Source organism: Dasypus novemcinctus, unplaced genomic scaffold (assembly GCF_030445035.2).
Source record: "Dasypus novemcinctus isolate mDasNov1 unplaced genomic scaffold, mDasNov1.1.hap2 scaffold_215, whole genome shotgun sequence".
Classification (NCBI taxonomy): domain Eukaryota; kingdom Metazoa; phylum Chordata; class Mammalia; order Cingulata; family Dasypodidae; genus Dasypus; species Dasypus novemcinctus.
In genome coordinates, this window is record NW_026688187.1 from 248,275 (window position 1) to 265,116 (window position 16,842).

Sequence of the window (16,842 nt, forward strand, 5' to 3'; positions counted from 1 at the left end):
AAGAAACAAAATATTTGAACAGTGTATTAGAGGAGCTGGATCTAATAGATATAGAAATCATTACACCTGAATACAGCAGGATATACATTTTTCTCAAATGCACATGGATCATTCTCCAAGATAGACCATATGTTAGGCCACAAAGAAAGGCTTAATGAATTCAGAAAGATTTAAATCACACAAAATAATATCTCTGACCACAGTGGAGTGAAGCTGGAAATCTGCAAGGGCCAGAGGCCCAGATTTCACACCAAGATATGGAAATTAAACAGCACACTCTTAGAAAAACAGTGAGTCAAAGAGGAAATCTCAAAAGAAATCAATAACTACCTTGAAACTAATGATAATGATAACACAACATACCAAAACTTATGGGATGCAGCAAAAGCAGTACTGAGAGGGAAAGTTATAGCCATAAATTCATGCATCAAAAAAGAAGAAAGAGAAAAAATTGAAGAATTAATGGGACATTTGGAGGAATTAGAAAAAAAACAACAAAGTAATCCCATGGGAAGAAGAAAGAAAGAAATAACAAAGATAAGAGCAGAACTAAATGAAATAGAAAATAAGAAAGCACTTGAGAAGATAAACAAGACCAAGAGCTGGTTTTTTGAGAAGATCAATAAAATTGACAAACCCTTAGTGAGACTAACAAAGAAAAAAAGAAAGATGCAAATACACAAAAAGAAATGAGAAAGGAGATATCACCACTGACTCCACAGAAATAAAGACTATCATAAGAGGATACTTTGAAAAACTATATTACAACAAAAATGACAATTCAGAAGAAATGGACAAATTCCTAGAAACACATAAGCAGACTATACTGACAAAAGAATAAATTGATGATCTCAACAAGCCAATCACAAGTAAAGTGATAGAATCAGTCATTAAAAATCTCCCAACTAAGAAGAGCGCAAGGCCAGATGGCTTCACAGGTGAATTCTACAAAACATTCCTGAAAGAACTAACACCAATCCTGCTGAAACTCTTCCAAAAAATCGAAACAGAAGGAACATTGCCTAACTCCTTCTATGATGCCAACATTACCCTAGTACCAAAGCCAAACAAAGATACCACAAGAAAGGAAAATTACAGACCAATTTCTCTAATGAACCTAGACGCAAAAATACTTAACAAAATACTTGCTAATCATATTCAACAACACATTAAATGAATTATACACCACAACCAAGTGGGATTCATCCCAGGTATGCAAGGATGGTTCAACATAAGAAAATCAATCAATGTAATACACCATATAAACAGATTGAAGGAAAAAAATCACATGATTATATCTATAGATGCAGAAAAAGCATTTGACAAAATACAGCACCCTTTCTTGATAAAAACGCCGCAAAAGATTGGAATACAAGGAATTTTTTTTGAACATGATAAAGAGTATATATGAAAAACCTACAGCCAACATCATTTACAATGGTGAAATCCTAAAATCCTTCCCTCTAAGATCAGGAACAAACCAAGGATGCCCACTCTCACCTCTTCTATTTAACATTGTCTTAGAAGTACTTGCTCGAGCACTGAAGCAAGACCCAGATATAAAAGGCATTCAGATTGGAAAGGAAGAAGTCAAAATTTCATTATTTGCAGATGACATGATCCTATACATAGAAAGCTCTGAGAGGTCTACAACAAAGCTTCTAGAACTTACAAATGAGTTTAGTAAAGTCACAGGTTATAAAATCAATGCGCAAAAATCAGTAGCATTTCTGTACACCAATAATGAGCAAGATCAGGAGGAAATCAAGAAACAAATACCATTTACAATAGTAAATAAAAAAATCATATACTTAGGAATAAATTTAACTAAAGAGGTAAAGATCTTATACACAGAGAACTACACAAGACTGTTCAAGGAAATCAAAGAAGACTTAAATAAATGGAAGAATATTCCCTGTTCATGGATAGGAAGACTGAATATTATTAAGATGTCTTTCCTACCAAAACTGATCTACACATTCATTGCAATCCCAATAAAAATCAACACAGCCTTCTTTAAGGAACTAGAAAAACTAACTATGAAATTTATTTGGAAAGGAAAGAGGCCCTGAATAGCCAAGACATATTGAAAAAGAAAAACGAAATTGGAGGAATCACACTACCTGACTTCAAAACATACTACAAAGCTACAGTAGTGAAAACAGCATGGTATTGGCATAAGGAGAGACACACAGACCAATGGAATTGAATTGAAAGTTATGATATAGAACCTCATATATATAGCCATATAATATTCGATAAAGCCACCAAACCCTCTCAACTGGGAGAGAATGGCCTATTCAACAAATGGTGCATGGAGAACTGGATAGCCATATGTAGAAGAATGAAAGAGGATTACCATCTCACACCTTATACAACGATCAACTCAAGATGGATCAAAGACCTAAATTAAGAGCCGAGACCATAAAGATCTTGGAAAGCAGTGTAGGGAAACATCTACAGGATCTTGTAATAGGAAATGACTTCATGAACTTCACACCAAAAGCACGAGCAGCAAAAGAACAAATAGATAAATGGGACCTCCTCAAAATTAAAGCCTTCTGCACCTCAAAGGTGTTTGTCAAGGAAGTAAAAAGGGAGCCTACACAATGGGAGAAAATATTTGGTAACCATATATCAGATAAGAGACTTATAACTTGCATATATAAAGAACTCCTATATCTTGAAAATAAAAAGATAAATAGCTCATTTAAAAAATGGGAAAAAGATTTAAACAGACACTTCTCCAAAGAAGAAATACAAATGGCTAAAAAGCACATGAAAAAATGCTCCAAATCTTTAGCTATCAGGGAAATGCAAATCAAAACTGCAATGAGATACCATCTTAGTCCCATAAGATTGGCAGCTATGAAAAAAACAGGAGAATACAAATGCTGGAGAGGATGTGAAGAAATGGGAACACTCATCCACTGCTGGTGGGAATGCAGAAGGATCCAACCATTCTGGAGGACAGTTTGGCAGTTTCTCAATAAACTAACCATAGATTTGCCATATGACCCAGCAATTCCACTGCTGGGTATATACTGAGCAGAACTGAAAACAAGGACACAACTGATATATGCACACCAAAGTTCATAGCAGCATTGTTCACTGTTGCCAAAATTTGGAATCAACCCAAATGCCCATCAACAGATGAATGGATAAATAAAATGTGGTATATACATACAATGGAATACTACTCAGCTTTAAGAACAAATACACTACAAACACACATGATAACATGGATGAATCTTGAGAATCTTATGTTCAGTGAAGCAACCCAGGCATTGAAGGACAAATACTACATGACCTCAATGATATGAAATAAGCAAGCTGCCTCAGAGAGCTAGAGACTGGAATATAGGCTTACAGGAAATCGGGGGGTAGAGGAAGGATGTAAGCTGACATCTACATGGGTGAAATCTATGATAAGCTGGAGGTAAGTATGTGTACAAGGAAGGGATAAAATGGGGGCATAGGGTTACCTTTGGGTGGGGCTATGGCAGTTTGTGAGGGCTAGGGATGGGCGGATGGGTAATATTGCCCAAGAAATTGGGGGGAGGGTGGGGCAACACACGAACATAGGAGATTGTCAGGTGTTGGTTGAGAGTATAATGCTGAGAAAACCTTTTCAAAATATAATTAGAAAATTTTCCTGTTTAAGATACTCAAAAGGGATAGTCTGATGCAGGACAGACTCCTAGGGAATATGTGAATGCTCATTTTGCCAGATTGGGTTATACCATTGGGTAGAGACCCATATAATGTGAGTGAAGGTAGACCCACAACCTGGGGAGGACTAATGCCATCAAATAGAGGGAACTGTATCTCTCAAGAGAAATGGTGGCTCCCAGGGCATTAGAGCAGTTGAGCATGTCAAGCCCTCAACACTGTTGCAAGTATCTCTGAACATGGCTCTTCAAAAAATGAAGATTGACTGTCACTGTGGGCCCTAAGGGGAGGGGGTAATAGATATTGAATAGATGCAATCAATGTAACTGTGAGGACAATAGAAGTGTTTCACAAGAGTACACAATGATGGATATGAAACATGTAATATTACACCAAAAACATATAGGGGACGACAGACTAATAATGTAAACCATAATGTAAAACATAGGATAACTAAAAAATTTAGAAAACTGCATAGCTTAGAGTATAAACCACAATATAAACACAAATGTTACCTTGTTTGAAAGCTATTATCTCAATATCTGTACATCAGTTTCAGTAAATATGATATGAATAAGTTAAAAGATTATCTCGGTGGAAGGGAAAAGGTTTTATAATGGATATATGGGACTACTGTATATTGTATATATGAATTACTGTGATCTAAAACTCTTGGGAAAATAAGCTTAATAATTAGAAAAAAGAAAAGAAAAAGATAGGATGTAGAATTTCTCCAAATTAATATGTATTCTATATTTAACCTTTAAACTCATTGCTATATTCCATTTTACTATTAAGGGAACCTGGCATTATATTGGGCTTCACTTTCCAGGAAGTTTTGGATCACAGAGTGTTTCAACAATGGCAGCAGAGGAATACTGGTATGGGAAGTTATTGACAGGGGACATAAGGTTGACAGGGAGGTATACAGGGCATGTGTCTGGGGTGCATGAAATGTTTGGTTATATTCATAGTGGAAACAATTAAAAACAACAGCTGGGGGGGCTCTGTCAAGGTCCCTAGGGGAGCAGCGGCAGTCCCCCAGGTGCAATGGCAAGGACCAGGAAGGAATGAGCGTCCAAAAGTGAGCCCCTGATACTAATGACTATGCTTGTGAGCCTGTACACCTGAAATAAGAACAAGGCCTAGAGCAGCAGTGTGCCTAAGAGTTCCCTCCTGATAGCCTCTGTGTTACTCAAATGTGGCCAGTCTCGAAGCCAAACTCAGCATGTAAATACACTGCCTTCCCCCCAGTGTGGGACATGAATCCTGGGGATGAGCCTCTCTGGCGTCAAGGGATCAGTACCAGCTGATGACGTAACTAAAAATGACCTTGAATAAAAGGTTCAACTCAGACCAGCAGGATATCCCTGTCTACATATAATAACAGGAGTTAAAAATGCTTTTTGACCTAAAGCAAGGGGGAAATGGAAAGGACAAATGAGTTTATATGGCTATGAGTCTTTAAAAAAGAGTCTGGAGGTTATCAGAGGAGTTGCCCTTATGCACACCTGAGCAGAGTCTCAGAGACAGATAAAGTAGATACAAGCCCAGGTATTGGTTCTTCTGAGGTCTACAGAAACCCACAGGTTTTACGGTCATGGCAGATGGAGTTCACTGCCATGTCAGTTGGCCCTTCTTTGGAGTTGGTGTTTCTGCGTGATGGAGCTGGACTCAGATGTGATCTCTTTTTACAAGCCTTTCCTGTTACTTTACCAGAATTGTAGTTGGTGCTGGGGTTTAAGATATATCTAGGGGATCTGAATCTCTGGTCTGACCATATGATAGCCAGGCCCTGAGCCTCAACAGACTTCAGCTCCTACACTCTAGTTTATAGGACTTACCCCACTCAGCTAACATGGAGTTGAAGAATGTCAACCACCACTCCATGGAGCCAAGAGTGCCTACAACTGAAAGCAGGAGGATTGCATCCAGCATCCATGTGGAATCTAAGCCCCCTCTTGACATAGATATGGAATGGACACAACTAATCCAAGGTCCACAGGATGGAGGAATACAGTAAGGATTAGAGAGGACTTACTGATATTCTATTCATGAACTATTGGGGTTAGTAATCGAAGCTAATGTGGCATTGGTGTGGAGAAAGTGGCCATGGTGGCTGCTGGGTGCGGGGAATGGGAGGAAGAGATGAGATGTGGAGGCATTTTTGGGACTTGGAGTTGTCCTGGGTGGTGCTGCAGGGACAATTTCCAGACATTGTAGATCCTCCCATGGCCCACTGGATGGAACGTGGGAGAGTGTGGGCTATGATGTGGACCATTGGCCATGAGGTACAGCGATGCCTAGAGATGTATTCACCGAATGCAATGGATGTGTCATGATGATGGGGGAGAGTGTTGCTGTGCGGGAAGTGGTGGGTTGGAGGGGAGGGGAGTGAATGGGGACCTCATAATTTTTGAATGTAATATTTTTAAAAAATGAATTAAAAAAATAAATATTAATTATATTTCATTTAAAAAATTCTATGTATAATTGTCTATTTCTCTTATATGTTTTTTTAGTTTTTCTTCATTCATTTCAAGGTTTGTTTTAGTAACATACAAATTTAGAATTATTTTCTTTATCTCTAGTAACTTTTGTTTCCATCTTTGTCTACTTTGTCTGATATTAGCACAGACAACAAATTTCTTTGCATGGTATTTCTTTTTCCATCATTTTGTATTTAACCTTTATGTGTGCTAATACTTGTGGCATGTCTTTCATCAGTAGCATAAAGTTGGGTTTTATTTGATTTGGTGTAAATAGTCCATTTACCTTTGATACAATTACTGTCATATTTGGAGTAAATAAGCCCCTTCCATATATTTCTCTTTTAAAAAAAGAATCTTTTCTTTTCTTTCTTCCTTTTATCTCTTTATTCACATTTTTTTTTGGTTAAACTAAGTATATTTTATTACTGTATTTTTTTCTCCATTAGGGTGTTTATTGTATTTTTTTTTCTTATTTTAGAGTATTTATTCTTCATTTTTTGGTTTTATTTATTATTTATTTATTTATTTTTAAAATTTTTAAAAAGTTAATAGATCACAAGGAATGTTACATTAAAAAACATAAAAAACCAAAAAACATAAGAGGCTCCCATATAACCCACTCTCCAATCCCCACCACATCATTTTTGTAAATTGTATTTTTTTGAAGATATATACATCACAAAAAAACTTTACACTAAAAAGTGTAAGAGGTTGCTGTATATCTCCCATGCCCTTATTTATTCTTCATTTTAAGTACATTTATGTAAAAACATAAGAACATAAATTATCAAAACCTTACCAAACAATCACTATCCATGTTCCCTCATATTTATCTTATTCTAATTGGATTTTGTCTATGTTCTTGACTATGCTGCAGAAGTGAATTTCAAGAGCATATTGGGTGAGTTAGGCCAGTAATTTATTAAGGCAGGGAGGGAAGAGAAATGTGAGAAAACAACAGATCATGGGTCCCAGGTAAGAGAGGAAGGGGCTGAAAAGGCACTGATTTGCAGACTACAGTTTCCCATTATAGATTATAAATGCCCAGGTTTTACTTGTGTGTAGACCCATGTGGGGGAACATGGCGAGAGCAGGGCACAGAAGGCAGGAACAGGGCAGGACTGGCACCGGTAGAGGGCGAAGGCAAGAGAGCACATGGTCTTTGTACTTAGTTTTAAACCAGCAAATATTGTACCCCTTTGTTAATGGTAGGGGAGGAGTTCCAGCTCATTGCTCTTTTGATTGATTACCCCTTTCTTCAATCCCCCAGGAGGGCCCAATTATAAAGTCCTTGGGTAATACCTAGGACTTCTCCTGGCTTCTGATTCTGAATGGCAGAATGATGTGGGTGGTGTGTGTGTGTGGGTCTTCCAGCAGCCATCCTGGGATTTTTGGTGACCATATGGACTTCTCGCCAGGTTCCAGATCCATCTATTGATTCCCTATCTTACTAGCTGGCTTCACTATTGATGTCCTTCGTTCCTTTTATTACATTCATTTTAGTTTAAAAATATGTTTTAGTATTTCTTTATGTGATGACAACCTAACAATGAAGGCTTTCAGACTAGCTTCATCTTTATTTATTGAACATAATATGAGACTTAGAGCAAAGTTCAAAAATCATATAAGTATTTCCATTTAATCTTCACTCAGATTTTCCAAATGTTGGCATTTGCCACATTCACTTCCCTCTTTTTCTTTTGCTTCATTTACACCTGAATATATATAAATATTTTTGGAGTTAGTTAAATTCAGTTTTGGATACGTTGTCCTTTTATCCCTAAAATACATCAAGAAATTTCATTACATAACCACAGTACACATTCCAAATTCCTGAAACTAGCATTGATATTCCACTCTTATCCAACCCGTAAACCTTATTTAGGTTTTGTCAATAATTCTAAGTACAGCCTTTTCAGTAGGAGATTAAGATTATGTGCTGTGTATTCAGTTGTCATGTCCATGTAGTCTCCTTTAATAAAGAATGCTTCCCGAGTCTTTCTTTGCTAATTTTGAAGAATACAGGCTAATTATTATGTGGAATGTCCCTCAGTTTGAGGAGTGACAATAAGCAGAAGAATGAAATATCCTCCTCAGAGCACAGTAAATTGATAATAGAGTCTTCTCAAATAAATGTAAATTGACTTCGACTGTTTTCTACAGTAAAAATTAAAAGGAAATTGTTAGCCACATCAGTGCTACAATTTCTTCCGTTACTAATCACAATAGTTCCATAGTAGAATATCAGTAAGTCCACTCTAATCCACACTCTATTTCTCCATCCTGTGGACCCTGGGATCGTTATGTCCACTCCACCTCTATATTGAGAGAGGGCTTAGATTCCACATTGATGATGGATGCAATTCTGCTTGCAGCTGTAGGCACTCTTGGCTCCCTGGTGTGGTGGTTGACCTTCTTCACCTCCCTGTTAGCTGGCTGGGGTAAGTCCAATAAATCAGAGGGCAGGAGTTGCAAGTCTGCTGAGGCTCAGGGCCTGGCTGTCTCCTGGATAGTCCAGAGAGTCAGGTCTCCTGAGTATACACCAACCCCAGCACCAACCACAGGTCTGGTAAAAGTGACAGATGAGGCATGTGTATAAAGGTGACATCTGAGTCCAACTCCATCACACTCAGGAACACCAACTCCAAAATAGAGCCAACTGACATGGCACTGAACTCCAGAGCCATCTGCCATGACCATAGGACCTATGGGTCTCTGTAGCTCTCAGGAGAACCAGTACCTGGGTTTCCATCTACCTTGGCTGTCTCTGGTACCCTGCTGAGGCATGCATAAGCATCACCCCCCTGATGACCTCCCGACTCTTTTTTGGAGACTCTTAGCCATATAAATGCACTTACCCTTTCCATTTCCCCCTTTTTAACCAAAGTCAAAAGCAGTTTTTAACACCTGATATTACATGTAGGCTGAGATATTCTACTGGTCTGAGTTGACCTCTTTGTTCATGGTCTTTTTGTAGTTGCATCATCAGCTGGTGCTTGGTAGTAATCCCTTGGTGCCAGGGAGGCTCATCCCTGGGAGTCTTGTCCCACACTTGGGGGAAGGCAATGTATCTACATGCTGAGTTTGGCTTAGAGAGTGGCCACATTTGAGCAACATGGAGGCTCTCAGGAGGTAACTCTTAGGCACCCCATAGCTATAGGCCTAGTTCATATTTCAGGCACACAGGCTCATAATCAGTGCCATCAGTATCAAGGGCTCATCGTTGGACCATCCATCTTTATTGTTCTTTGCCATTACACTTGGGGGATTGTTGTTGTTCCATTGGGGAATGTGATAGAGCTCCCCTGGTCAGGAATTCAGCACTCTCTCATCTGTCATTTCCAACTGAAACCACTATGAAAATATCCAAACCTTTCTATGTACCTGTATACATACCCTGGAGAACTCCCTCACAACCATGTGCCCCCCCACTAATGACACCCCACACAAGTGCTCTTCCCCCACCATAGTTGAACCTCTCTGTAATCCAAAACTTCTTCAAAAAGGAAGCCCAATATATTGCCAGGTTCCATTAATAGAAAAATGGAATATAGTGATGGGTTTAATGGTTAGGTACAGAATACATAGAAATTTAGAAAAATTAGATAAAGGAAAATTAATTGGGGTATCAAAGAAATGAAAAAATGAAAAAGCTTTGTTTTTGACATTTTGCCTTTCATCATTGCTACAGGTGTTGCCCTGAATGTACATTGGCAAGGCAATTTCTTTCATTTCTTCCTTAGTGTCTACCTCCTTTCTTTCTTTTTTTTCCTGATTATTAAGTTTCTCTTGACATAAGTTTTAGATCACAGTAATTCACATATATGTACTCTCACATATCCAACATCAAACCCTTTCTCCCTTCCCAAACAGTGATCTTTTTACATGTTCATCTTATATTTGCTGCAGCTAATATACAGATTCTGAAACAATAGCTTTCAAACATGGTTCCATTTGGGTTTACATTACAGTTTGTATTTTAGACTATACAATTTTCTAAATTTTTAGTTATCTCATGTTTTACATTATGGTTTACATTTTAGCCTATAACTTTTATACATTTTTGGTGTAACTTAACATGACTTATATCCATCATCATGGCATAATCTTTTTTTTTTTTTCTGGTTAACATTATGGTTTATATTTTGGACTGTACAATTTTAAAATTTTTAGTTACCTTATGATTTACATTAGGGTTTGCATTTTAGCTTATAGACTTTTATACAATTTTGTTTTAATTTAACATGTTCTATATCCATCACTGCACAATCTTGTGGAACACTTCCATTGCCCCACAATTACCCTGATTCCATGTATTCCATACCTCTTTCCCCCTCCCTTCAGGGCCCACCATGACAATCAATCTTCATTACTTGAGGGACCATATTCATAGATACTTGCAAAAATGTTGAGAGCTTGACATACTTGACTGTCCTAATCCATTGGGAGCCACTGATTCTCTCAAGAGATACAATTCCCTCTGTTTGAGAACATCAGTCCTCCCTAGGATGTGAGTATACCTTCACTCTCATTGTATGGGTCTCCACCCAATGATATAATCCACTATGACAAAATGAGCACTCACACACTCACCAGAAGCTTGCCCTGTGTCAGATGCCCCCCCCCTAAGCATCCCAAACAGGCAACCTTCCATATTACATTCTCTAAAGAGTTTTCTCTGCACTGCAATTTCAACCACATACCTGACAATCTCCCATGATCTAATGTTCCCCTAACACTCTCCCTAATTTCTTGGGCAATCTGATCCATCCATTCCATCCACACAGCCCTACCCAAAGTTATCCCTATACCCTCATTTTATCCCTTCCCTGTACAATTACTTACCTCCAGCTTATCATAGATTTCACCCAAGTAGCTGTCAGCTCACAACCTTCCTCTACCCTCCAACTACCTTAAAGTTTATCATCCTGTCTCTAACTCTCTGACACAGCTGGGTTTACTTATTTCATATCAGAGAGGTCATGTAGTATTTGTCCTTCAATGCCCTGGGTTGCTTCACTCAACATAAGGTTCTCAAGATTCATCCATGTTATCACATGTGTTTGTACTGTATTGTTCTTATAGCTGAGTAGTATTCTACTGTATGTATATACCACATTTTATTTATCCATTCATCTGTTGATGGGCATTTGGGTTGATTCCAGCTTTTGGCAATAGTGAATGGTGCTATTATGAACATTGGTGTGCATATATCAGTTTGTGTCCTTGTTTTCAGATCTTCTGGGTATATACCCAGCAGTAGAATTGCTGGGTCATATGGCAAATCTATAGCTAGTTTTTTGAGAAACCACCAAACTGTCCTCCAGATTGGCTGGATCCTTCTGCATTCCCACCAACAGTGGATGAGTGTTCCCATTTCTTCACATCCTCTCCAACATTTGTAGTCTTCTGATTTTTTGATAGCTGCCAGTTGTATGGGAGTAAGATGGTATCTCATTGTAGTTTTGATTTACATTTCCCTGATAGCTAAAGATTTGGAGCATTTTTTCATGTGCTTTTTAGCCATTTGTATATCATTTTTGGAGAAGTGTCTGTTCAGATCTTTTTTCCATTTTTTAAATGGGCTGTTTGTCTTTTTATTTTCAAGATATAGGAGTTCTTTATATATGCAGGATATAAGTTTCCTATCAGATGTATGGTTACCAAATATTTTCTCCAATTGTGTAGGTTCTCTTTTCACTTTCTTGACAAACTCCTTTGAGGTGCACAAGGCTTTAATTTTGAGGAGGTCCCATTTATCTATTTGTTCTTTTGCTTCTCATGCTTTTGGTGTGAAGTTCATGAAGCAGTTACCTATTACAAGGTCTTGTAGATGCTTCCCTACTTTGCTTTCCAAGGTCTTTATGGTCTTGGGTTTTATATTTAGGTCTTTAATCCATCTTGAGTTGATTTTTGCATAAGGTGTAAGTTGGTAATCCTCTTTCACTCTTTTACATATGGATATCCAGTTCTCCAGGCACCACTTGTTGAAGAGGTCATTCTCTCCCAGTTTTGAGAGGGTTTTGGTGGCCTTGTGAAATACCATATGGCTGTATATATGAGGATCTATATCAGAACTCTCAGTTTGGTTCCATTGGTCAACATGTCTATCCTTGTGCCAATACCATGCTGTTTTCACTACTGTAGCTTTGTAGTATTTGTTTTGAAGTCAGGTAGTGTGATTCCTCCAATTTCGTTTTTCTTTTTCCATATGTCTTTGGCTATTCAGGGCCTCGTTCCTTTCCAAATAAATCATAGTTAGTTTCTCTAGTTCATTAAAGAATGATGTGTTGATTTTATTGGGATTGCATTGAATGTGTAGATCAGTTTTGGTAGGATAGACATCTTAATAATATTCAGTCTTCCTATCCATGAACAGGGAATATTCTTCCATTTATTGAGGTCTTTTTTGATTTCCTTGAACAGTGTTGTGTAGTTTTCTGTGTATAAGTCTTTTACCTCTTTAATTAAATTTAACTAGGTATTTGATTTTTTAAATTTACTATTGTGAATGGTATTTGATTCCTGATTTCCTCTTCAGATTGCTCATTATTGGTGTACAGAAATGCTGCTGATTTTTGTGCATTTATCTTGTAACCTGCGACTTTACTGAACTCATTTGTAAGTTCTAGAAGCTTTGTTGTAGACCTGTCAGGGTTTTCTATGTATAGGATCATATCATCTGCAAATAGTGAAATTTTGACTTCTTCCTTTCCAATTTGGATGCCTTTTATGTCTGGTTCTTGCCTCAGTGCTCGAGCAAGTACTTCTAAGTCTATGTTAAATAGGAGGGATGATAGTGGGCATCCTTGCCTTGTTCCTGATTTTAGAGAGAAGGATTTTAGGATTTCACCATTGTAAATGATGTTAGCTGTGGGTTTTTCATATCATGTTCAGAAAGTTTCCATCTATTCTGATCTTTTGCAGTGTTTTTATCAAGAAAGGGTGCTATATTTTGTCAAATGCTTTTTCTGCATCTATAGATATGATCATGAGACTTTTTCCCTTCAATCTGTTTATGAGGTATATTACCTTAAAATTGATTTTCTTATGTTGAACCATCCTTGCATACCAGGAATGAACCTCACTTGGTCATGGTGTATAATTTGTTTAGTGTGTTGTTGAATATGATTAGCAAGTATTTTGTTGAGGATTTTCATGTCAAGTTTCATTAGATAGATTGGTGCGTAATTTTCCCTTCTTGTGGTGTCTTTGTTTGGCTTTGGTACTAGAGTAATGTTGGCATCATAGAATGAGTTAGGCAGTGTTCCTTCTGTTTCAATTTTTTGGAAGAGTTTAAGCAAGATTGGTGTTAGTTCTTTCTGGAATGTTTTGTATAATTCACCTTTGAAGCCTTCTGGCCCAGGGCTCTTTTTAGTTGGGAGGTTTTTAATGACTGATTCTATCTCTTTATTTGTAATCAGTTTGTTGAGATTGTCAACTTCTTCTTTTGTCAATGTAGGCTGCTTATGTGTTTCTAGGAATTTGCCCATTTCCTCTGAATTGTTGTTTTCGTTGGAATATAGTTTTTCAAAATATCCTCTTATGATAGTCTTTATTTCTGTGGGGTCAGTGGTGATATCTCCTTTCTCATTTCTTATTTTGTGTATTTGTATTTTCTCTCTTTTTTTCTTTGTTAATCTAGCTAAGGGTTTGTCAATTTTATTGATCTTCTCAAAAAACCAGCTCTTGGTCTTGTTTATCTTCTCGAGTGCTTTCTTATTTTCTATTTCATTTAGTTCTGCTCTTATCTTTGTTATTTCTTTCTTTCTTCTTCCCATGGGATTACTTTGTTGTTTTTTTTTCTAATTCCTCCAAATGTCCCATTAATTCTTCAATTTTTTCTCTTTCTTCTTTTTTGATGTATGAATTTATGGCTATAACTTTCCCTCTCAGTACTGCTTTTGCTGCATCCCATAAGTTTGGATATGTTGTGTTATCATTTTCATTAGTTTCAAGGTAGTTATTATTTTCTTTTGAGATTTCCTCCTTGACTCACTATTTTTCTAAGAGTGTGTTGTTTCACTTCCAAATCTTGGTGCCAAATCTGGGTCTCTGGCCCTTGCAGATATTCAGCTTCATTCCACTGTGGTCAGAGAAATCATTTTGTATGATTTCTATCTTTCTGAATTCACTGAGACTTTTTCTGTGGCCTAGCATGTGGTCTATCTTGGAGAATGATCCATGTGCACTTGAGAAGAATGTATATCCTGCTGTATTTGGGTATAATGTTCTATATATGTCTATTAGGTCCAGCTCCTCTAATATATTATTCAAAGTCTTTGTTTCTTTATTGATTCTCTTTTGAGATGTTCTGTCCAAAGTTGATAGAGGCGTATTAAAGTCCCCCACTATAATTGTAGAGGCATCCATTCCTTCACTTAGTTTTTCCAGTGTTTGCCTCATGTATTTGGAGGCACCCTTGTTAGGAGCATAAATGTTTATGATTGTTCTTTCTTCTTGAAAGATTATTCCTTTCACTAATATGTAGTGTCCATCTTTGTCTCTCGAAATTGTTTTGCATTTAAAGTCTATTTTGTCTGATATTAATATAACTACTCCTGCCCTTTTTTGGTTATTGTTTGATTGTAAGATTGTTTTCCAGCCCTTCACTTGCAGCCTCCTTGAATACCTGGGTCTAAGATGAGTTTCTTGCAGACAGCATGTAGATGGGTCATATTTCCTTATCCAATCTTCCAGTCTGAGTCTCTTGACAAGTGAGTTAGTCCATTGACTTTCAGTGTTATTACTTTCAAGGAATTACTTATATTAGTCATATTTTCTTTGGATTTGTGTTTGTCATATTCTGTTTGATTTTCTTTTTCTGTTTTTGTCTTTTTAGTTGCTCTTACATTCTCCTCCACCTCTGTCTCTCTTGTTTTTTTCTTTCTTCCTGAGGAACTCCCTTTAGTATTTTTTGAAGGGCAGGTTATTGCTGGCATACTCTCTTAGTTTCTGTTTATCTGTGAATATTTTGAACTCCCCACAATTTTTGAATGCTATCTTTGCTGGATAATGTCTCAGTCTGAAATTTTTTTCTTTTAGTACCTTGACTATGTCATACCACTGTCTTCTTGCTTCCATGGTTTCAAATGAGAAATCAGCACTTAATCTTATGGAGCCTCCTTTGTATGTGATGGTTCTCTTTTCTCTTGCTGCTTTTAGTATTTTCTCTTTGTCTTGAGCATTGGATACTTGACAAGTATATGTCTTGGGGTAGGCCTGATGGGATTTATGCTGTTTGGGGTGTGTTGTGCTTCCTGGACATGTACATCCATCTCCCTCAATAGGTTTGGGAAGTTTTCGGCCCTTATTTCCTCCAACACCCCTTCTGTCCTCTTTCCCTTCTCTTCTCTTTCTGGGATGCCTAAATAAGTATGTTGGTGCATTTTGCATTGTCATTTAGGTCCCTAAGCCCCTCCTGGATTTTATCTTTTTATCAATCAGTTCTACTATCTGTTTGATTTCAGATGTACTGTCTTCCACATCATTTAATCTCTCCTCTGCCTCTTTGAGTCTCCTATTTGCTGAGAGTGTATTTTTGATTTCCTGAATTGTGCTGTTCGTGACCATCATATTCATTATATTTTTGTGTATGATTGCAATTTCTTCTGTATTCTCTCCAATTTTTTCTTCATATTCTTAATCTCTTCCTTCACCTTATCAAATTGGTCCCTTAAATATGTTTTGAGATCTTTACTTGTTCGATGTTCTGCTCCTCTTCCTGGTTTTTAGTTTGTTCATTGGATTGGGGCATGTTTTCCTGATTTTTGGTTTGGTTTGTAGTTTTTTGTTGCTGTGTGGTCATCATTTTATCTTGACGGGTTTATTCAGTTGCTCAGCCTCTTTGTCTAGTTCGGAGTTTAATTAGTTGTTTTTGTGTGAATGTTGTCTTCTCTTTGCTACTTTGTTCTTCTTATTCTATTTCTTTGTTGTTGGCTAAGTTCACTTGAAGGAAAATATTAGGGCCTGGGGACCACACATTCGGGGACCATGGGGCCCAGGAATGCCACCGCACAACCGACAGTTCTCAGGAAACACTACGGCCACCAGCCCCAGGGGGAAGTGTCCCACGAGTCCACAGCTTCTGACCTCTGTACTTGTAAGCTGCAATTCTACCTTCAGCAAGCACCACCTCTGCCATTCTCTCTCCAAATCGATGTCCACACACCCCCCACCCTGCAAGCCCCCAAGACAGCCAGCTCTGGCAAGACTCCAGCCCCACTCAGCCCTCTCCCATTAGTTTTGCACCACTGGATTTCAAAACACCATCTACCTCACTTTAAACTCCAAGGACTGAATGTACAGAGGTTCTTAGGATTGGGGTGTGGTTCTCATAAATCATGGTCTCCTGTGTGGGGCTGAAAGAAGAGAGGCTAAGCTGTGAATACGAGTTAGACAATGTAAAGGTATAGAATGGTGCTCAGAGCAGGAGTCTCTAAAAACCCCAAGGGATTTCTCTAAATTTGGGCAATGGGGAGCTTGAGTGTTTAGTCTTTGCCTCTGGGTGTGTCATGTGGCAAACTCTGACTGTCAGTGGTTTCCTCAGCTGTCTCCAGTTTTGAGATGCTCTTGATGAGGCCTTGTACCTGGAGACTGACTACCTCGTTACACTGAAGGAGGACCTGTGGGCAACCCAGATGTGTGGCTCTGCCCTGCCCACCTGGGACCTTTGATT